The sequence below is a fragment of the Sciurus vulgaris genome (assembly GCF_902686455.1).
Source record: "Sciurus vulgaris genome assembly, chromosome: 9".
In the NCBI taxonomy this organism is placed as follows: Eukaryota; Metazoa; Chordata; class Mammalia; order Rodentia; family Sciuridae; genus Sciurus; species Sciurus vulgaris.
The window spans coordinates 11,879,800-11,903,038 of record NC_136469.1 but is presented as its reverse complement, the minus strand read 5'-3'; positions in this window follow the sequence as shown (position 1 = coordinate 11,903,038).

The window sequence follows — 23,239 nt, the reverse complement described above, 5'->3', positions numbered from 1 at the left end:
TTGTTAGGCAAACACTTTATGACCAAAGTACATCCCCAGCTTTTAAAACTTTTAGTGATTTAGTGCTGATCCTATGAAAATTTTTGCTCTCAAAACTGTCATTAAGATTTTTTGTTAAATAATAATATGTTTACAATTAGCATGAAAAGGAGTGAATGGATTTGAGACATGGTGAACTTGAAGATTTAAAGAAGTGGAAGTCAAAGAAAGGACTGGTGTTCTCAACACTCAGGGATATGGTAGAGTTTAACATAAAATAATGTGATATATAAAATCATAAAAGTAAATAAAATTATGTTATCAAAACTGCTGAGATATATACTTAATAGATTTAGTGGAAATGTATACATTTCTGATATTTCCTCCCACATTATGTAAAAAATTCTGGAGGGATAAGAGTGAAATATGAAAAACAGGAAATCCTAGAAAAACATAATTAAGAGTTTTCCACTTATGCATATTAGCATAAGTGAAATTGAAGAGCAAGCTGCTAAATATTTATAGTAAATATAAAAGAAAAAAGCATGGAAGTTGTGTACAAATTAACAAATTATTATAATCCAGGTATAGTAAATATGCCTAAAGTATAAACAGCCATTTAACAGAAGAAAGCATACAGATTGATAAAAATCTAAGATATATTCATCTTCTCTGTTCTTTGATAAAATAAAAATCAAAAGCCTTGAAAATCTTTTTTTTAATTTACCAACTTTTCTGTGATGCTCAAAACTAATGGGAATACATTAAAACTCAAATCTTCATTCTTCTACCTGGAATGTGTTGAAATTTTTCTACAGTTGATGTGGATATAATTATTACAGTCTTTCTATAAGTCATTAGCCTTTGGAAAGCTTATGCCCTTTGATCAGGTACTTCCAATGCTAAGACTTCACAGTCAAATGTTTACTGAGTTTCTTGCAATGATGTCCCTTCTAGTATTTTTCCCCAAACAGAAAAAAGGTTAAAACAATTTGCACCATCCATAAAATGACTATTTTTAAATGCAAAACTACATTTATTTAACTATTTTTTGGGCCCCAAATACATATTCTTAAAAAATAATTATGTTGGGCTAAACAATATCCCTAAATTTAGTAGTATTTCTGTAAGCCCCAGGCCCCCTGAAGAAAGAACACTGACCAGCCATACCAAAAACAGAAGCAGCTTTCCTCTCTCCCTTGGAAACCTCTGCTTACATTCTGGGATTGTAAAAGCTCTCTCTTTTCAAATGGAAGGAACAGCAGTTATGTCCTTAAACAAACTCCCAGTCTCATAATCTTAGGGTTCTCAATCAGGAAATATCTGAACTTAAAATGTGACCATATTGACTTGCCTGTGGCAGGTAAGTGTAGTACAAAGTCAGGCCCATTTCAGTTTATGATTTACTACTTACTAAATGTACATGCCTATGATCATAACTAATTGATAGAGAGATGTGGGGGCAATGTATAGGAATAAGAGAAAGCATAACAGTGGTAATAAAGGGTGATGGACTTCCAGGAACTTGAAATTTTGTTAATTTTGCTTCACAAAATTTTACTTCCTTGAACAAATATAAATTATATTTATGTACAGAATTGTAAGAATACTACTTAATAAAGCATTAAAATACAAAAAATATCTATCAAAGATGCTGGATCTAAAACTCATTGCTCTGATTGATAGTTTCACATGTAATTATCAGTTTAAACTCATGGTTTTTGTTTATATACACATAGTTTTATTTTCATTTTGAGACAGGGTCTCACCAAGTTGCTAAGTTGCTAAGTCTGGTCTAGCACATGTGTTTTTGCCTCAAATTCCAGAGTCACAGGGATTACATGAGTGTGTCATCTCATCTGGCTAAACAGTTAAATTAATTTTATTTCCAATTACCTCAGCACATTGTAATCTGGAAATCATATCAAAATAACAAAGTAATTAAAAAAGTAATACAAATTTCCTAGTGCAAGATCCAGGCATTCTGGACTTTAAAAATTATTATCATTCCAACCCCTTTTCTACTTCATTATGAAATCAACCTTTTAAATAAGTACCACATTTGACTGCTGAGACAGTGTCTAGCAATTAATGTGCACCTTTCTTAATGACTATTCTACCATTATTTGAAGCCTCATACCAGGGAGTTCAATTACCCTTAATGCATCTTCTTTATGCAAAAGACAATCCTTACCTGAATTCAAGCATGTGTTTGTTTTTCTGTTGATAAGCTTAGTTTCAAATAGGCTTAAATTATATTTGTAAAATTTTACAATTATTCTCTGTCTGGTTTGTTTATTAAATTTGTCTTCTAGGTCAAGAAAGTATTAATTTTTTATATATTGTCTAGTTATTTTAACAGTTATTTTAAAACTGTGACTTCTGTTAGCAGTAAATTATTACTGTAACTTATCATTTAACTACTAATGTTGCTAATAAGGACTTAAACGAAACAGCAGAAAACTTGTTGCTGGTGGGATAAAAAATAGAAGAAGGACGTAATCTGGATAGTAAAATGAGGAAAGAGGAGGAGAAGAAAGAAGGGAATGAAGAAGAGGAGGAATAAACCATTTTGATTTCATTGGAATAAGTATTTGTGGCATAGAACCACAGTTTGAAAATAGTGAATATCTGCATGTCATTGTACTAATAAATATTACTGTTAAGACCACATTAATATTCTGAAAATTGAAAAGAATAAATCATGTAAAAGAAAGTAATGAAGATAATAAAGGAAAGGATAAGAAAATTGAAGAAAGATGTCCAAAATCTAAAACGAAAGTGGTGAACATTCAGAAGTACAAACTTATCTGATGGGAAATAGAGGGCTTTATACAATAACAGGCAATTTTATTTAACCTCAAGAGACTTTTAGTCATCACATTTTTAAAATGTTCATTCAGTTTCAGCAGGGTTAGGCAGAAATACAGTAACACTATTAAAATTTAAGAAAAAAAAATCTCACAAAAAATATAGAAGTCAACAATAAAAAAAAAAGAAATAGTTCCATGATTTTTCTCTCATTAGCAACAAAGGATTAGGATTATTACAATATATTTTAAAAAGTAGTGAAATAAAATCTGATAAATATCAAAATAGAGAGACAAAAGACTACAATCCAGGACTTCCCTACTTAAATAGGCATTACTTACAAATTGTGATAAAATAGTTATTTCTGATTTTCAAGATTTTAAAGTCCACATCCATCATGTATCCCATATGAAGAATAATTGTGTCATTTGGTGAATTCTGCAGTAGAGGTTTATTTGCATATTGCCCCCAAACTTATTCAATCTCAACCTTTTCTTTTCAACATTCCCTTTTCTAGTGAAACTTTCTTTTTTAATCCTATTCCAATTTAGAAAGTTTCCCTGCTATGGACAATCAATGTTATTATCCATAGAACTAAATTTCATAGTTACTAATCATTTATGTTTGTTTCACTGTTAAAAAGGTGCCTGACACTTGGGAGGGTACAGAGAAATGACCTGATTGATTTAATACCTTATTTCTGAAGGTAGAGACTTCTGAACGATGAACTACATTAGGTGATTTGGTGTCAATTCATGCCAGAAGAAATGCACAAGAGAAAATAATTCAAAACATTTCCAGAGAATATGCCTCACTAATAGAAATGTAATTGAAATATTTAATTTCTTTATGGAGCGTGAAATACTGTCACACAGCAGGACACATTTTCTAAACTATATCCTGCTGTAGGATATGCTCAGATTTTGTCTTGTAAAATTAATGAAAGGGTTCACTTCATCAACCCTTTCCTTCTATGACTTCAGAAACCAGGTTTTGGGTTCATTTTGCCTCTTTTTTTTTTTCCGATTCAGCCAAGAAACATTAGTGATTTCCATATGTTAGGAGAATAAAAGAAAAAATCTGAGCAAGAAATTTTACAGGTTCACTGATTCATATAATACATACATGTGAATATTATTATAAGGTAATTTAGATTTATTTAAATTTCAACTCTTTTCATATTTTAATTAGTCTTTATTTGTATTTCCAATTGTGCATTTGTCTGATTGTTTTTATTTCTTTGTGTATTTAATTTATTTTATATAATATAGACAAAATATATTTCCAATTAGAATATTAACTAATGGCAATAATTTTATTATCTATTTTAATAGAACAAATAAATATTAAAATATTTCCGAATTATAGGCAAGAAGTATTGGCAGTTATTTACTGTCTTTTTAACATTCTTGCTAAGTATTTCTTTCTTTCTTTCTTTTTTTTTTTTTTTTTTGGTACTAGGGATTGAACTCAGGGGCACTGGACCACTAAGGCCTATTTTGTATTTTCTTTAGAAACACGGTCTCAGTTGCTTAGCACCTTGTTTTTCCCGAGGATGGTTTTGATCTCTGGATCTTCCTGCCTCAGCCTCCCAAGCCACTGGGATTATAGGTGTTCATCACCATGTCTGACCCTTAGTAATTATTTTTGCATCTAGTTTTGTATTATAAAATTTTAAAAGCATTTATGATAAAGATCATCATGCACTTCTATGAAAACATAACAGATATTGTTAAGACATTGCATGTTTACATTAGTTATGGAAATATGACAAGTAAATCCATCTATTACAGATATAGATTCTGAGGACAAAAAAATCATGTTCCATTTATTATGCCAAAGAGTTTCCCACACTTGAACTTAAACTCATACCACGTTTAAATTAATAACAAAATGTCTTGGAAGAAACTCTTTAAAAATAACTTGTAAGTTCTAAACAAATTAATTATGCAGTAGTCCTTTTAATCCTCACATTGTCTCAGCAACAACACACACACAGATGGAATCACTAACTTACTTCACCTTTTTGAGATATGTAGAATTTAGAGCATTTTACTTTTGCTATGTGTTTTGTTTAAATAAATGCCAGATTGTTCACAATTAGAATAATATGAAGGAGGACTATAACATTGCATTGATTGCCATGGAAATTATTGCTTAAAGTACAACCTGAAACATCACGCCAATTTCTTATGTACTCTCTTTACGTAACTACCAGTGTATCATGTAGGCAATGGATTGATCAGCTGATGGTTTACAATGCACCGTGGAGGTTGTTAGCAATATTTACCTTGTTTTAAATAAAAACACATTCCTCAATTTATTTTACTCTCAACAACTTTCTAACTTCTCTTATATAGCATTCAACCTCTCAAGATCAAAAATCAACCTTATTTCATTTCTTGAAGTGGAATTGAAATTTTAGAATATAAAATAAAAAATGTCTTGTCCCTCTCCCCAAACATGACTGAACATAAATGCACATGAGGATCAGTCATTTCATATCCTCTTTCACTCTCTGCTAGTTCCACTTCATTAAAACAACTATATCTAGCATCAAAAAATTACAGGCACTCTCACCTACGCCTTTGAGGTTTCCAGGGAATTGATGAGCAGCTAATTATCCTACTGGTAAAATTTCATTAAATCCTGAAAAGAATTAGAGGCCTGAATTAGACACAGTAAGTTAGAATTAAGAATATATTCTAACAACACATTTCTTATATAAGCCAGTAATTCATCATTTTAATGCTTACAATTTTCTGAACCAAGTACCCCTCTATGATATTCCAATTAAAAGAGCTAAATGTGAATATTCTAGAAATATTTATAAATATGGATGCTAAAATTGCATGCATGAATATTTTATTATAAAAAAATTGATGCTAATATTGTGTTTTGGGGGGTTATTTTTTTTTTTCAAGATAAATTCCAAAGGTTTATTGAAAGTCACCATCACATTTATGTCAATCTGATGTGAAAGGACAGGGAAGAGTTCAAATTAATCTGAAAAAAGCAGAACTTTTCTTGATATTCTACCTTCCAAAATACTTCAATAAATCATAACCATTGTATGCCATTCTTATTATGCCCTTGATTATACAAACCTTAACCTAATCTTTTACCTCAATCTTCAAAACTCAACCTTTCTCTTAGCATTTCTTCTTACTTATGCATTTTGCTAACTGCCCCTCTTTTTTTCTATTTACCACAATATTCCTAGCTGCACATTTGATGCTTACATCTCAAGGTCAACAAAATGAACTAATGAATAATAATACTTTTGTTCTCAGTGGGATTCACCCTTAAGATTAGTGAACTAAAAAAAAAAATAAATTTCCCTAGCACCTGGATGCAAGCTTCTAAGTACAGCCTCTGAAACAGATGGGGCCAAAAGTCCTCATGATTACAAACATTAAGTTTATTATCTAAACATAAAGATCACTTTACCAAGATTATTCTAATTTCTTTACACATGAATACATCCTGTATGCTCTGATATTTTATTCGGAATAAAACATATTGATAAATGTTTTTGCAATTTTCATTTTATGTGAAATCACAAGCAATATTACCCTTGTAATATTCAGAGAATGATTAGTCCTATCTCATTTATATTTATTACTGCCTTCTATTTTGATGATTTTTCACATATTCTGATTATTCATTATTACTCCTCACACAATTGATTGGCTATAATGAGTACTGTGAACTCTACTCAACTAAAATAGCTTTCCTTTGGGGGATTCACATTGAAAGTAATAAAAAATGTGCAGGTAAATACACTGGATTGAAGAGTGCAAAATGAATTGGAATAGCACAATTGGGATGAAAAAGAGAAAAATTATGAAAGACTATTAGAAGAGGTAAATGTACAAAAATAGCTCATGTGAGCAAGAAAGGGATCCTATGAATCAATTGTACCTTTGTCTGGAATTTCTTAATGCCTCCTGCTCTTGAAATGTGTTCTAAAGGAGCTCCAAAATCAAAGCGACTTTAATGGGGTGCACCTTCACTAAAGGATAGCAACTTGACACATTTCTTTCAGAAGAGTTTGAATTCTACAATAGAAATATCATGACATTAGCCAAAGGTGTTCACTAACTGATCTGAATTAAGCAGATCCAAACCAAAAAGCAAGGGACCTGGGGGAATCTGAACATAGAATAATAATGGCCTAATTCATTCTGAGTGTAAAGAGCAGCTCAAGTTCAGCAAAGCAATTATAATTTCTATCTTGCAGAAATGTTTTATTTTAATCGGTATAGTCAGTCAGGTTATTTCCTTTGATAATAAGTTCTTGCCATCCATAACACAAAATATCTCTCCAAGATCTATCTCTCATTCATGTGTTCATCCATTCATATTTTCATCTGTAACTATGAAAGGTATTGCCATTTGAGGTAAACAAAAAGAAATCTGGATTGTTGACTATTTACTCTAAAATATCTTATGAAACAAGCTAAACCAATGAACTCATTCTTAAATGAATTATATGTAAATTGGAAAATACCAGTTAATAAATGTAGGGCAAGTGATAAGATTTAATACTAAATGTAAAATACAAATAAAGGAGGAGGCTAGTTTGAATCATCATAACAGTTTTAATAGATCTAAGAAATCCTAAATGATCTTTCACTTATCAAATTTGTTAAAACAGCTGCTTTGTTTCATTTCTATTTTCAATTACTGTTTTCTAGATAATATGAAGCAAACCTTTCACATATGTAATGTAATTTCCATGAATGTTAATATCCTTCAGAAGACTGTGCTTTTAAAACACTCTATAATGCATTTCTCTATAAATAATTATCCTATGTCCTTTATTTATTATCTTATCTTTTCCTTTTCCTTTATTTTTTTTATTTTTATTTTTTGGTACTGGGAATTGAACTAACCCAGGGGTGCTTTGTCACCAGCCCTTGTTATTTTTTTATTTTGAGTCAGAGTCTGGCTAAGTTGCCCAAACTGGTCTTGAACTCATGAACCTCCTCCCTCATTTTCCCAAGTCGTTAGAATTACAGACATGGGTCTCCAGGCCTGCCATTCATTCTTTTCTATTAATTTCAGTTATGGTTACCTTCACTGGGTGATTGAGAATTAGAACAATTTAACATTCACCAACGTTATACTTAAATGTTATAATTGGAGAGAATCACATTGTTCAAGTTAAAATTGTTTTGGAAAGTTAAATAACATTTATTAAAATGGGTTTTCAATAAAGTAGATTTTGAAGGTCATCTTCTTTCATAAAAATCTGATTTTGTTTTGATCACTCATGCTAATCACTAAGCTAATTGCAATTTAAGGTTTGCAATGAAAATCATTTTGGAGATGTTGTCCATTTAAGTCTGAGACTCATGTGTTCACTTTGTTGGAGCTTCATACATTTACTTTGTTGTTATTCTGCTATGATTATTTCCTTTATGGTGTACAGTTATTGGTTGTGGAATTATTCCTTGGGTTCTCCTTCTTCTACCTTAGTCCAAACAATGCCTGAAAGTAGAAGACAGGAGAATCTCATGACTCTCTCTCTCTCTCTCTCTCTCTAATTTTCCCCTCAGAGATTATCATCCTGTACTCATGTTGCCAATGTCAGAAAGCCAGTGGTTTTTCATCCAGTTTTCTAGTTGCTTATAATGAGATCATAAATTTGATCACAAATAGTCCTTTTTCTCATTTGGGACTTGGTATTATGTGTAAGTGTGTGTTTGTTTAAAAGAAGTAACAGCTTTGTTTTTGAGGTGAGGAAACTTCATCATTAATACACTTAGAATATTTTGTAGTCAGGACCAATATCGCCTTTATATGTATGTCTTTGAATGCATTCTGTTCATTTGCATGAAAAACACCAAGTGCTCTCTTTATGGAACAAGGAAGTCTCCCATACATATAAAGAATTTTTTTTTTTCAGAATTATGGTACATTTTGAAGATGATACAACTAGAAATTATGAACTGGGTGAAAATGCAATCTAAAATTCATCTTTTAACAGGTACATAAAAACCTAAAAATGTACATATTCATTGAATACTATGTATGTTTCCATACATATGTACACTGTGTAATACTTAGGTTAAACATATCTATCTCCTCAAAAATTCAATTTATTTATGTACATATCTTTTGTACACTGAGTGTATATGTCATATCCATTTGAATAAACATCTGGCAGTTTAAAGGCCATTATAGTTTGAAACACTTTGAGTAGTAGAATAACAGCCCCTTTCATCAGGAATAAAGCTCTGCCTCATGGAACACACATCAGTTTGAGACACGCATAGCTATTGGTTCAGTGGTCTCCTTGGCTTTGCTCATCTGCATGGAGCTGTGCTTATGGGAATTTTTGGACACGGTTTTTGTAATGACTCCACTTTAGCATATTATAGAACACCTGTTTTTCTATTTGTTTTCACATATTCTCCATCCATCTCCCTCAAAGGAAAGTTAAGCAGAAGCAAACATGAATTAATAACTTGTAGGAGTAAAGAACTCTGTAACCCAAAGTCTTGCAGGTTTTAACCCCATTTTGTCATTGTATTTCACTATAATATTTCTAAAGCATAGCTTATTGCTCCTTTTTTTTTTTTTTCTGCAGCTGCATAAGCAGGTGCAGGTTTGAAGCAGTAGAAGAGCTGAAAGAGAGTTTATCACGCAAATAATAGTATCATTCACCCCACCCCAACCCTGTAATTGACCTGATTGATCATAACATTAAGATTCTCTCTGAATTCTCTAAAAGCCACTGAGTAAATATATAGCAAAGTGTGCTTTATTGACATAGCAGGTCCTAATAGCAGTCTATCTTTAAAAAATACATATTATTTTCCTAACAGAGCCAACAGAGCTTTCCGTTCCATAAGTGCATCTTTCCCTTTGCTTTGAAATGAGAAGTACCATATCATTTTATTTTCTGCTGCACATTTGCCATGGTCCGTAAAGGTTTCACGCTGAGAAGAATAAATCATCCAGACACGTAATATTCACCAGCATGGCAGTTTAAGCAAAATTAGGAATATGACTTTTAATTTAAGTTCCTGATAGATTTTTTAAAGCCAAGTGACCAAAGGCACAGCAGTGTAACATCAGTATGACTATTTGAATACACAGGGCTGACTGGCTTCAGGAGATTGCTTTTGAAAACTCAAATACTTCTAAAGAGATATGACTTAATGCTTAATGTCCAGAAGTCTTTTCCACCTAAGTAGATAAATGTATCAAAAGTAAGCTTTCTTCCTCTCTCTCTCTCTTTAACTCTATTGCTTATAATAAGAAGTAGAAGCAAAACAGAGAAAGAGAGATGGGGGAGGGGGGTGTATCTGATGGGAAATAAAAGGAAAGAAACTTTGTGTGAAAGTTTGCACTGGAGATAGTATAATCTTGAATATCCACAAAATTAACTTTCAAGTTGATAAGACAATCCATAAACTCAGGGTAGAAAGTCATATTTGGGAAAGATCAGGTTTTAAAAGAAAAGTCCTAAGAGAATCAGACAATCTATATAGATAGTATTTTAAGCTTATTTAAGTTATCTTAAGACAAAAGAAATGAAAAAGAACGTATTATCATTTCTATTAATTTAGATAATAAAATATTTCCTTTTGAAATGCATATATACAAATACACACGTCCATTTGGTTAGCATCTAAATCATCTTAGGTATCTTGTGAGCCCTGAGTCAGTTTGCTTGTCAGAAGCAAAATTCCAGAAATTGTGAATATTTCTTTGCAGCTATTACTCTGTAGTAAGTAACAATGAACATTTGTAAAACCTTTAAATTCTGTTTCTCTGTCTTGCCAGTCTCAACTTGCCACATGTCAATCAGAAAAAGACCTTTGCAGTTCTTTCAGAGGTAAAGTAAATGATGCACCTGGTTTGTCCAGCAAGGCGTCAGGTGTCTAGCATTTCATAGGCTTTCTTAAGCCACAAGTGAACTGGTCCAAACACTGGTGTAACAGTGATATTATCCCTCTCCCGTTTGACTCCTCACTGTGACATTTACTGTGGATGGTGTCCTCCTTGACTGAAATCAGTTATGGGGGCCCGATGCTAATCTTTCCTCTTACTCACCCTCAAATTAATAAGCAATTTTCAAGATGAAGTATATTGCTTCTTATCAGTTCAGAAGTCTTTTTCTATTCATCTCCTATTTCTCTTTTCTCTACTTCTCGACTGTTTTCTCAAATTGAGTTTTTTTATATCTTCAACACTGGTACCAAGAACTCTCGAATACATTCAGTCAAGGAAAAGTAAATTCTTTAAGTTATCCAAGAAACAGAAATAAGAATTAATTTGAGTTAAATTTTTATTTTCTTTTGGTACCAAGGATTGAACTCAGGGGCACTCGACCACTGAGACTCATCCCCAGCACTGTTGCATATTTTATTTAGAGACAGGGTCTCACTGAGTTGCTCAGCACCTCACCATTTTTAATGATTAATTATTTTAATATCTATTTTCTTGTATTTTGAACAATATTTATCTAAATGTAAATTTTGTAGTAAAAAGTAATGATCATTTTTAGGTTACATGTCCATCACAATTATAAAATATTTGACATAAATCTAAGGTGAGATAAACAATGAGAAACAAAGGATATGAAGTTTTATAGGAAAGTTCTAGTTGTAAGTTTGTAATATTAAAAAGGGACCTTATAATATGAATGTTGTTTACTTAATATATTGGGAAGTGGGCAATACATAAACTATGGATTCTAGTTTTCACTATAGAAAAAATTACTGCACAAAAATCAAACAAACAAACAAAAAGATAAATAGGGGAGAAGGAGGGCAGAAAAGAAGGAAGAAAGGAAGAGAGGAAAGAAGAGGGAGAGATGATCAGCCACAACCATTTGCGTCTATGTACTACACTAGGTAATATTTCTTAAAACATGAACTATGCAATTTAAAAATATATTTCATAAATTCTACACTATATAATATGCAAAAAGGAAATAAAATGGAGTCACAAAATTCATACCTGGAAAAGCAAAGAAAGTAAACACAAAACAACAACAAAAAAGGTGGAATAAGTATAAGAAAGCAAGAAAGGTGGTAGATTTTAGTAAAAACATTTGGACAGTCAGTTTAAATGGGAATGGTATAAACTCATTCATTGAAGGAAAGTATTGGTTCTGAGAATGAATATTTTATAAAATCAAGACCTAATCTAACACTGACTGCAAATCTCTAACTTTAAATTTTGACAAAGATTAAAAACACAGTGACACAGTTTTGAATAGCATGCAAACACAAAACCATAAAGAAAGCAGTTAATAGAGAAAACAAATAATGACAGAGGGTCAGTTCTATAGAAACTTGTAATAATTTCAAGTGTGTACTCACCTACCACCATGGCTCTAAAATAATGTGAGAAGATTGGCAATTCAAAAAGAGGCAGTATAAAAAAAATCTAAAATTGTAGATGGAGACTCCAACACTCTTCTCTGAGCAATCAGTAGAAGAAATAAATAGAACATCAGTGATGTTATCCATGTTAAGAGTAAACCCAAACATTCTGTCAGACAATTTGGTCAAGTAATTTATAGAACAGATTGTCCAATAGCAGAACACACATTTTTCTCTAATACACAAGGAACAGTGGCCTTGGTAGACCACATTTTATGCCATTAAATACATTGTAACAAATCTAAAGGAATAGAAACCATATGAGGTATGTTCTTGAACCACAGAGTGATACTAGAAAATAATAACCAAAGTATCTTTGATAGTCTTCAAGTAATTGGGAAAAATAATATACTTCCTTAAAATCAACTTGTTAATGAAGACCCAAGGTAAATTTAAAATATTTTACAGTGAGAGTGGGAAGACAGTGTGTCAACATGTGTGGATTGTAATTAAAATAGAGTTCAGAGGAAAACCCTATTGTGAAAGCATGTTTCGTAGGGAGGCTAGCCCAGCTCACATCAAGCACTCTAAAATTCCACCTTAAGAACTAGCAGACAAGAGAAAATTAAATACAAGGCAAATAGAGTAAGAAAAAATGCTTTCAATTTTTCTCCATTTAGAATGATGTTGGCCTTGGGCTTAGCATAGATAGCTCATACAATGTTAAGGTATGATCCTACTATCCCTATTTTTTGTAGTGTTTTGAAAATAAAGGAATGTTGTATTTTGTCAAAGACCTTTTCTGCATCAATTGACATGATCATATGATTCTTGTCTATTGATGTGATGAATTTCATTTATTGATTTCCATATGTTGAAACAATCTTGCACCCCTGGGATGAACCCTACTTGATTGTGGTGTGTGATCTTTTAAATAATTTTTTAATATGTTCTTGTGTGTGATTTGCCAGAATTTTACTGAGAATTTTCTAGTATTTTCAAAATGGCCATACTACCAAAATTATTATACATATTTAATGTAATTATTATTAAAATCCCAATGACATTCTTCATAGAACAAGAAAAAGTAAACATGAAATTCATTTGGAAAATAAGAGACCCAGAATAGCCAAAGAAATCCTTAACAAGAAGAATGAAGCAGGAAGTATTACAATTCAAGACTTTAAACTATATTACAGAGCGATAGTAACACAAATGGCATGGTATTCGTACCAAAATAGACACGTAGACCAATGGTACAGATACAAGACACAAAGACAAACCCACATTATTACAGTCATCTTATACTAGACAAAAGTGTCAAAATCATACATTGGGGAAAAGATAGCTTCTTCAAAAAACACTGTTAGGAAAACTGCAAATCCATAGGTTGTGAAATGAAATTAAACCCCTATCTGTCACCCTGCACAGAACCCAAATCAATGTGGATCAAAGACATAGGCATTAGAACAGGGACCCTGTGCTGAATAGAAGTAAAAGTAAGCCCAAATCTTCATCATGTTCATTTAGGACTTGACTTCCTTAATACGTCTCCTTAAGTACAAGAAGTAAAATCAAGTATCAATAAATGGGATGATTTCAAACTAAAAAGCTTCTGTCAGAAAAGGAAACAATCAATAACATGAAGAGAGTCTACAGAATAGAAGAAATTTTTACCACACACACTGCAGATAGAGCACTAAACTTCGGGATACGTAAAAAACCCAAAAAACCCCGCACCAAAAAAAGCAAATAACCCATTCAATTAATGAGCAAAGGAACTGAACAGACACTTCACAGAAGAAGAAATACAATCAGTCAACAAATATATGAAAAAATGTTAAACATCTCTAGCAATTAGAGAAATGCAAATCAAAACTACACAGAGATTCCGACTCGCTCCAGTCAGAATGGCACTTATCAAGAACCAAAGCAACAATAAATGTTAGTGAGCATGTGGGGGAAAGGTACACTCATACATTGCTGGTGGGACCACAAATTGGTGCAATCACTCTGGAAAGCAGAATGAGATTCCTTAGAAAACTTGGAACCACCACTTGACCTAGTCATCCCACTCCTCAGTTTATACCCAAGTACTTAAAATCAGCATACTACAGTGACACAGCCACATTGATATTTATAGCACTTCAGTTCACAATAGCTGAACTGTGGAACCAACCTGGATGCCCTTCAATAGATGAATGGATAAAGAAACTGTGAGGTATATATACAATAGACTATTACTCAGCCTTAAAGGAGAATGAAATAATGGCATATGCAGATAACTGGAAGGAGCCAGAAAATATCATGTTAAGTGTAATAAGGCAATCCCAAAATACCAAAGGCTGAATGCTTTCTCCGATATGTGGATTCTGATCCATAATGGCGACACAGCTAGGGAAGAAGGGAGGAACATTGGGTTGGGCAGAGGGGAGTGATGGGAGGGGAGGATGTCTCAGGGCAGGAAGGATGGGGAAATGAGATGGACATTATTAGCCTATGTAAACAAAATATCCACTCTTCATTATCACAGAAAAGAGAAGAAGGTCGAATATTACTCAACATATCCTATCATGTTAGCAGTATTATCATAATACAAAATGTGGACACAGCTATTATAATAGAATTTCCGTGTAATATTCCTCATGAACACAAATGCACAAGTAAACATCTACCAAAGGATCAACAGCCAAGGTATGATGGGTGGGAAGATAGAAGGAAGATAGATAAATAGATAGATAGATAGATAGATAGATAGATGATGGATGAATGGCAGACAGATGTAGAGATGAATGAAGTAATCTTGATGAGAGATATGGATAAGGTATCTGATCTAAATACTTTCTGAAAGTGTTTTTTGTTGGAAATTGTAATGTTAAATATTGTGCGTAAATGTTAGTACTTTTCTTTCTCATAGCAATACAGGTTAGCAACTCTGGAGCAACCTTTTCTCATTGGTCCTCCAAATTTTGTCATAGCCAAAAGAAATGATGTTCTGGCTGATTCACAGCTATAATACAAATGTAAATCAACTACTAAGTTTTTGGATCTAATGAATTTAAATAAATTTGTTGAAATAATTTTTGTGTTTTAGAGAGGAGAAAGGCACCACATGGTTTGAATGCCGGGCGGTGACTTGATGTGGACGTGTATAGCTGCCCTCTCTGTGGGCAGCAATGTTGTAGGCTATGAGCAAGACCCTGGGGACAAACTGTTTCTAAAGCACGGTTGCCTACCAAAGTCACTGCTCTAACTATAGATGCTAACATTTATGTATGTATTCCATTTTAAATTGGACCTCACTTCTGAGAAATACAAACTTATTAAAACAAAATTGACAAATGGGAAAATAGTATAAAATCCTGAACTTTATGGCTATCTAAACCTAAAGCAATTTGGGTTATTTCACATGACATATTCAGCAAAGAGTGTCATAGAGCTAACCTATCCACATATAAAACAATAAAGATAAGTATTTTCTTTGTAATTAAATTGCTAATTGTATTTATTATCAACCTAGGGCAGCCACTCTTAAAAACACACTTCCGATTTAAGAATATGCAGAACCCAGACTTTATGGTGCTATCAAAATCTTTGTTTTATAGGCTTGTTTCCTCATCTGAAGCCTAAATTGCTTCAGCAAGATGAAAGGAAAGATCAGTAATTCTAAGAGTGAAGAGGTCTTCAACTGTTGAAATGGTGGTCCACCCCAATGCTAATATTTTACAAATATATGATATAGGTTAACCTGAGGAAAAAGACAATCAAGAAAGTGAGGGGAAATAATTTTCCTTCAATTAAGCAAAAACTACTTTAAAGTATTAACTTAAAAAAAAAGCATACACAAAATGAATCATGTAATACATTTTAAATACGTTCACAGCACACTATCACCTGTTTCAGAAAAGTGAAGGATCTATCAGCTTATTTTCATATATGCATCTAAACATAATCTTCATGCACATAGCTGACCATTTCTAGGACTGGATTTTATCTCTATTTCTTATTTACTGATCACAATGCATTTATGTATGTGTATATACTAGGTTATGATAATCATTTGCAAAAGGAAATTGCTAATACTTCAATGATGAATAAACATTACTTTCACGAGGAATAACACAGCTACTAAAGAAAATGTGTCATGGGTTCTCATACTCAGAAATTAAGCAGAAAACGGAAAAGCATGCCATAAATACATAGCGTTGTAGAACACATATTTTTATTATTATCTAACATAAAATTATATTTTATTATCTTTCATATTGTTAAATGTGCAATAAAGAGAAAGTCAATATTCCTTTTACCACTTGGTCTACTTTTATGTTAGTTTTAATTTTATTGAGATATCCATCTGCAGCGGTTTTAACATTCCAATAACTCACTTCTGCATGTAAGTAAAAGGTTTATGGGGAGATGGAAAGCTAAGGGAAATTTGCATTCAGGTTGTTTCAAAGTCATCACCCTCAAATCTAAAACAGGGAACAACAAAAAATAGTTGTATGTCTTGATCGTTCAAATAAATCAAGTTTCTCACTATCAAAAGGGGAATGATAAAGCATAATATATTGGCACAACAAGGATTTTTCTCACACCTTTGGAAATACACTTCCTTTTAAACTTTTGCATTAAGGATCATTGATCTTATCTATTCATAAGGTCTTAAAATAATGATTTCAGAAATTCAGATAAAAACATAATATTGATTAAAAATAAACAGAAAGTAGACATTAACTTTTCAAAAATTTCTTTACACTTAATACTTTTGTGGGGTTAGCTATACGATACAGTTCAAATGAAGGAAAATGTGCATATCCTATCTGAAATGTACTACCATCAATTTTACATTTTGGGGTGAAAATTTGGAATGATAATGAGTTATGAAAATATTCCTGAACTATTAGCTACTACAGCATGAGCTATAATATTAATGAAATTTTGAATCTCCTGGTTATTCTCCAGGGAGAACAAGTAATGATCATCTTGGTAGAATAAATAGACTTCAAGTAATGTCCTATTTCACATCTCCATTCTATTGTTCAAACTACAGGTTATCTGGAAACAGGGTAGTTATTTCACTGACATTTTATCACAAAGCAGCGCAGTATGTTAAGTGAAGGCCTTCCAAAGATGTTTATGCCCTAATTCCTATAACCTGCGCATATGTTCTCACATGGCAGAGAGAACTTTGCAGATGTGACTAAGCGGAGTATCTTGAGATGGGAACATTGTCCTAGTGCTCCCAAGTGACCTTATAGCAAGACAGATGTGTCAACAATGGAGAAGGCAGTATGAAACAGGGTAAGTGATTAGAACCCTGGAACCAGGCGTCAAGCAGCATGGCACTCTCCAAAAACTGGAAGAGTCAAAGGGGTCCCTCTTCCCTGGGCCTCCATAAAGAACCACCCTGCCAATGGCTTCAGTTCAGCCCCTAAAGACCCATGTAGAACCTCCAATCTCCAGAACTGTGATGCAATTACCTGGGGTTGTTTTAAGCCTCCGAGTTTATGCCGTCACTTGTTAGAGCAGAATCGGAAATCAATAGAGGAATGGTTATAATCTTATATCTGTTTGGTGATTTGGTAACATTTTTAAATTGACTTCAAATGCAATCTTTGGCATTATAAATGTAAAATGTTTCTGGGAATAAATATATATATGAACATCTGTGCAAAAAAAAATATATATATATTTATATAATGACATGGGGAAAGAGCAATAGGATGCCCTGTAAATTACATTTGATCAGTTCTCTATTCCAGAGACTTCATGCTTCTTCTTTAGGAAAAATAAATAGATCTATATAAAAATTAACAATGTTCGTCATAAGGATGATGTACTTGCAAAATCATAACTTTCTCAAAATAAAAAATTGAGAGCCTCACTTTTAACCTAGATTTCTCTGCAGCCAGGAGCTTTTCTCATCAGAGAGTCCACATTACTGGCATCTCTTATTTTCTCGCATCTCCATTCCAGCTTTGGCTTCACCTTCACAGTTGCACATGTTACCCTCTCAGGGGTAGCCGTCAGGTGTTCTGACCCTGCTACTCTGCCCGGCCTCCCAGGTCTTTGAAATCTCAGTGGCAACCTCCACCACCCCCTAACTATAGCATCTGCATTTTTGCAGAATCAGTATTACGGGGATGAAGTCAAGATCTGTCACATGCTTTCCAGTAGCTGGGACCCCAGGGATCGCTACTGCGGCATACTCAGAGTACCTAGATGAATGAGTATGATTAATGCACTTCCTAAAAGCACTTCCTTAGTTCTCCTCTGCCTGTGGGACATCCCCATGATCTCTTCTTTTTTTTTTTTCTTTTCATTTTATTTAAATTTTTTTCATATATGGATATAGAGTAATAATGTCTGTCTCAATCTACCATCCTTCCCCCTCCCATCCGTCCCACCCATGATTTCTTTTTAAAGAAAAATTTTCTTTTATACCCCGGTTCTGTTTGTAGTCATGCAAATTTCTGAGATGCTTGAAGCCATCTTATCTACTTATGTCTATGAAAGTATCCAGCATCTCTTCCATGGCTATCATCTCTTCAATAAGCAAATCTTCTTTTGTCACAGTTTTACATGTTATTTTTTGGCCAAACTGTAAGGTTTTAAAATTCTTCATTTCAACTTTTTACTCCTAAGTCTCATAGTAAATCTAGCTAAAATATCCCAGCAATATCTATGCCACTGGGTAAATATCATTATGCCTTAAATTGCCCTCTACCCAATTAATTAGTTCTTCAACTTTAAATTCAGTCTCACACAAAGTCTCAGGACTGTATAGAAAAGTTCATTGTCAGAAGCAGCATGAGTGGTCCCCAGTCCAATTTCCAATAGAGTCCTCCTCTTCCTCTCAAACCTCTTAAGCACATTCTTTACTGTCTGCATTCCTATTGCCATTATAGTCTTCTGAGCTCTAAAAAGGAAAAGTCTGCTTACAAAATTCTAAGGCTTCTTCAGTCTGCATCTCCAAACTTTTCCAAAATCCTGAAGCCATCTTATCTACTTATTCTCCCACAAACCAGATTCAAAGGCTTCTGAATCACATGGTAAGGTTAGTCACAGCAATGACACCACTCTTGTTACTAGTTTCTGCATTTTTCAGCTTTACCTATCTGTGACCAAACACATGACAAGAAGAACTTAGAGAAGGTAAGGTTTATTTTGGCTCATAGTTTCAGAGATTTAGTTTATGGTAGGTCAATTCCATTGCTCAGGACTCAAGGTGAGGTGGAAAATTATGACAGAAGGGCATGGTGGAGAAATGCTATTCCATTAATAGCTGGCCAGGAAGCAAAGAAAGTGAGAGGGGCCACAGAGAAGACAAATACTTCTAGGATGCAGCTCTGGTGACTCAGCTTCTCTGACCACAACCTACCTGCTTCTCTTACCACTCAGTTGATTCAAACTAATAGGGACTAAGTTGTATCTCCCAAAATCCAATCATTTCATCTCCAAACATTCCTGAATCAACACAGGAGATGTTGGGGGATGCCTCATTCCCAAACCACATGTTGGATTTCTGTACGAGGAAAGCCTGGTGATTTACTGACCTAGTGCTCCCTTTATGAGATAGTAAATTAAAAGTCATGGCTGAGAAGGTGGAGAAAGTCTCAAAAAAATCTGTCAACTAGGATGTAAAATAGTGAAAACTGATCAGCTTTTCTCCAGCAGCTTCTTGCCTTTGCACAAGAAGGTAGAAACTCTGTCTTTGCAGGAAGTGGGAGGAGAGGAGAGGAAAAAGACTGTGTCCTGTTCCAGTGCCTGAAGTAAGGTAGAATCTAATGACTTTTTTAGGATCCTTCACTCACAAAGTTCGTACAAAAGGATAGGAAGTGTTTGATGAATATTAAGATAAACTAAAGCCCAGGAGTGTCTACAGTAGCATTTTCTAGCCTCTGTACCATGTATTACAAATTGAAAGCAGGCACGATGGTTCTTCTCAGTAGACAGAACTCGGATTGATGCAGATGAAGGACAATCTAGGCAATGTGATTGTGGAAGTGGGTCATGACTGTGGCATGAACTGTCTTTTATTTTAATACACTTGGCCTCTTCTCTGATGAGACCCATGACATCAAGCTCCAGCCAGAGATCTTTTTTTCTGAGGCAGAGAAAGTAACTGCAAATCAGTCTTATGACTTCCTCCACATTTCTGGTCAGGGTGGCCTCACTTCATAGAATATGACCACCAATCTTAGCACATCAGCAACTTCATATTTTCCACCTGCCTGTCCATCTACTGATTGGCTACCTCTGACCATGCTCAAATGGTTCTTGAAGTCAATTTGTCCCCTGTGCTTGGTTTTCTGGAACAATCACAGTTTGATGATAATGCCCGTTTTGTGAAAAAAAGCTAATCACCGATAAGCTGGAAGATTGATTGACTCTTCCTCCCTCATCTCCTCCTGATCCATGCACTCTAGTAGAACAGTTCCTTTATGTTTATTGGTTGATTGATTGGTTGACTTTTGAAACACAGCTGGACCCAGAAAGAGAGTGTCTTCTCAATTCTTTTGCCTGAATTAATATCAGGATGAAAGGAGTGGGGTCCTTTCAGGGTTGTATTTAGCAATTTGTAAGTCCACCCTGATATCTCCTAGAAAAATGCCTCTCTCTTCGTAATAGCAGCCCAGCTCAGGCAGCATGTCACACTCTCCAAATGGCAGACTGAACGAAAGGAGAACTCAAGCATTCACACTTGACTCAGGTTAACTCATGTGAAAACAAATTTGTCTTTTTTGCCCTAGATCCTTTTGGATAAAGTCTGGGTGAGCAAAGAAGATAACTGGAGAAAAATGTAAATGTGTATTTTCTACATTAATAAAGATTGGTATTGTGAAAGTCAGGAAGGAAGGAAAAACCTTGATAGATGAGGAGGTAACTCCTAAAGCCCTGGAGGATATAGGCAAGAGGATTGTTAGTGATTGCTGTTTCTCAGAACTGGCCCTGGAGAGGTCTTCTTAAAGAAAAACACCTTGGTATTATTCTCCCAAATAGTTGCAAGAATCTTAAAGTCTGAGTCTGCCTTCTCTCTCCAGAAAGCTCTCTCCCTGAGGCCACAGAGGATGGCTGTAACTCTTACATCTAACATGCAAACTACTGCCAGGTCGTGCCTCCACCTCCATTATGTCAGTCTATGGGATCTCAGAATTGCTGTAATGTTCAAGAAGTACAAGCTTGAATCTCCTGTAGGTATGCCTGATTAATCATTCATTTCATAAGTTGTCCTGACCAATCATTCAATGTAAAGGACTGGTTCAAAAATTTTCAATGCCCCAGACTTTTCTTTCAGGCCAAGATTCTATCTATGCAGTCATTGGTTCATCATGCTTTATCTGGATTAATACCTGGCATCAGGTGGGAAGATGCATACCGACTTTGAAGAGAAAGCTACCTGGCTTTTTAAGGGGTACTGATGATATGTAGAATTTATTCATTCTCCTACTTTGTGGATCTGGGATCACAATTGAAACAAGTACTGTGAGTTAGTCTTAACCTGTTGCTCTTTGCCCTGCTCATAGTAGTGTTTATTAAGTGTTGTATAAGACAGATTGAATGGATTTATTCCTGGCTCTGTTATTCATGTTAATCAGAAAGGCCAATTCAATAGCAAACAAAAAATCTGCCAGACTTTGGAATGCACAGAATTGAGGGGTAGAGCTATAGGGAGACAATGCTCATGAGTAATTTTGCATTTCTGTATGATCTAAGCTTTTTAACTGATGAGCAAACAAGTAAAACACAGAAAAGGAAAAAGAAATTCTTGCAACCTAAGTTAAAGAATCATTGAATTGCCACACTGAAAATAAGATATTTGGAAAGGCTTAGAAACTGTTTCTCCCTGGCTATGCATTTAGATTTCAGGGGTTTTCAAATGAGGAACCTTCCCCTCTCCTTATATAACTCATATAAACTCCTCATATAAATTCATTCATTTACATTCCAGAATAAGGGTTACTCTCTTTGTCTCTCGGGACAGGTGGACAGACTGCTTCGACAGCTGTCTTATGCGATCTCCAAGATTCAAAATTTTGGTATTTTCCTGTAGTAAAAAAAAAACCATTGTATGTTCTGGCCCTTTCTGTGTAACCAAGTCAAGAACTAGGGCAGGCAGAATAATGAAAAATGCTCTGTAAAAAAGTTACTTAGTCCCTGGCCCCCATGTCTCCTGTTCCTGTTCTTGTATATGCAGATGTATGTGCAATACACACTCAGATACACAGAAACATGCCTGTTTGATTGTGCATGTAGGATAACCTCTTCAACACCAAAAATTCAGGTTTTTCAAGTCTAATCAAATTCCAGTGGTAAAATTTAGAAAATCAGAAGTAAATCTTTAAAACTCAACACATATTATGCTTCTCTAACCACATCTTTCTGATATTGCAAATTGAGTTGCTGTCATTCTAGTTGAAGTACTGGAAACTCTTGATGCAGCAACAGTTTGAGATTATAAGAGTTAATCAACAAAGGGAAACACAAAAGGGTTGACATCTCTTTAGTTGCCCCTATGTGAAAATTCCACTCTGATTATGTATTTTAATAACGTTTTTATATGTTTGCTCTTTAGTGTTTTGCATAATGTTCTTTTATGTAAATCATTCTGAATTAGGACCTAAACAGAAGCATCATAAACTTTATCTAATATTGCTGTTTGAAAGACTTTTTATTAAATAGTTGAAATGAACATGATGAACAATTGCAATAGATTCTTCTTCCAGCAACTATTTGTTTTGCTTTAAAATAATTTACCAGGCTGCATTCTGACTTCAGTATATTTGACTTCAATATAGATATCTTACAGATTGGTCCATCTTTGTCTACTATCTGGAAAGAAACGGTTTTTTAGTTGCCAATGGTATCTGAGAAGGAAACTTACAGTCATTGGCTGACAAACATGGTCACTGTCAATGAATTAAGTCTACTAGCTATTCCATTTGTTAACATTAACAAAAATCATTAACGGTTCAAAATTTAGTAAGAATGATTACACTGTTTCAAGTTTGTACACCGTTTTGTTTGTTAGTGAAAAAATTAATAAGTAAAAGCTGACAAAGCTTCCCTACCAGCTGCCTTATTCTAATTTGTAACCAGAA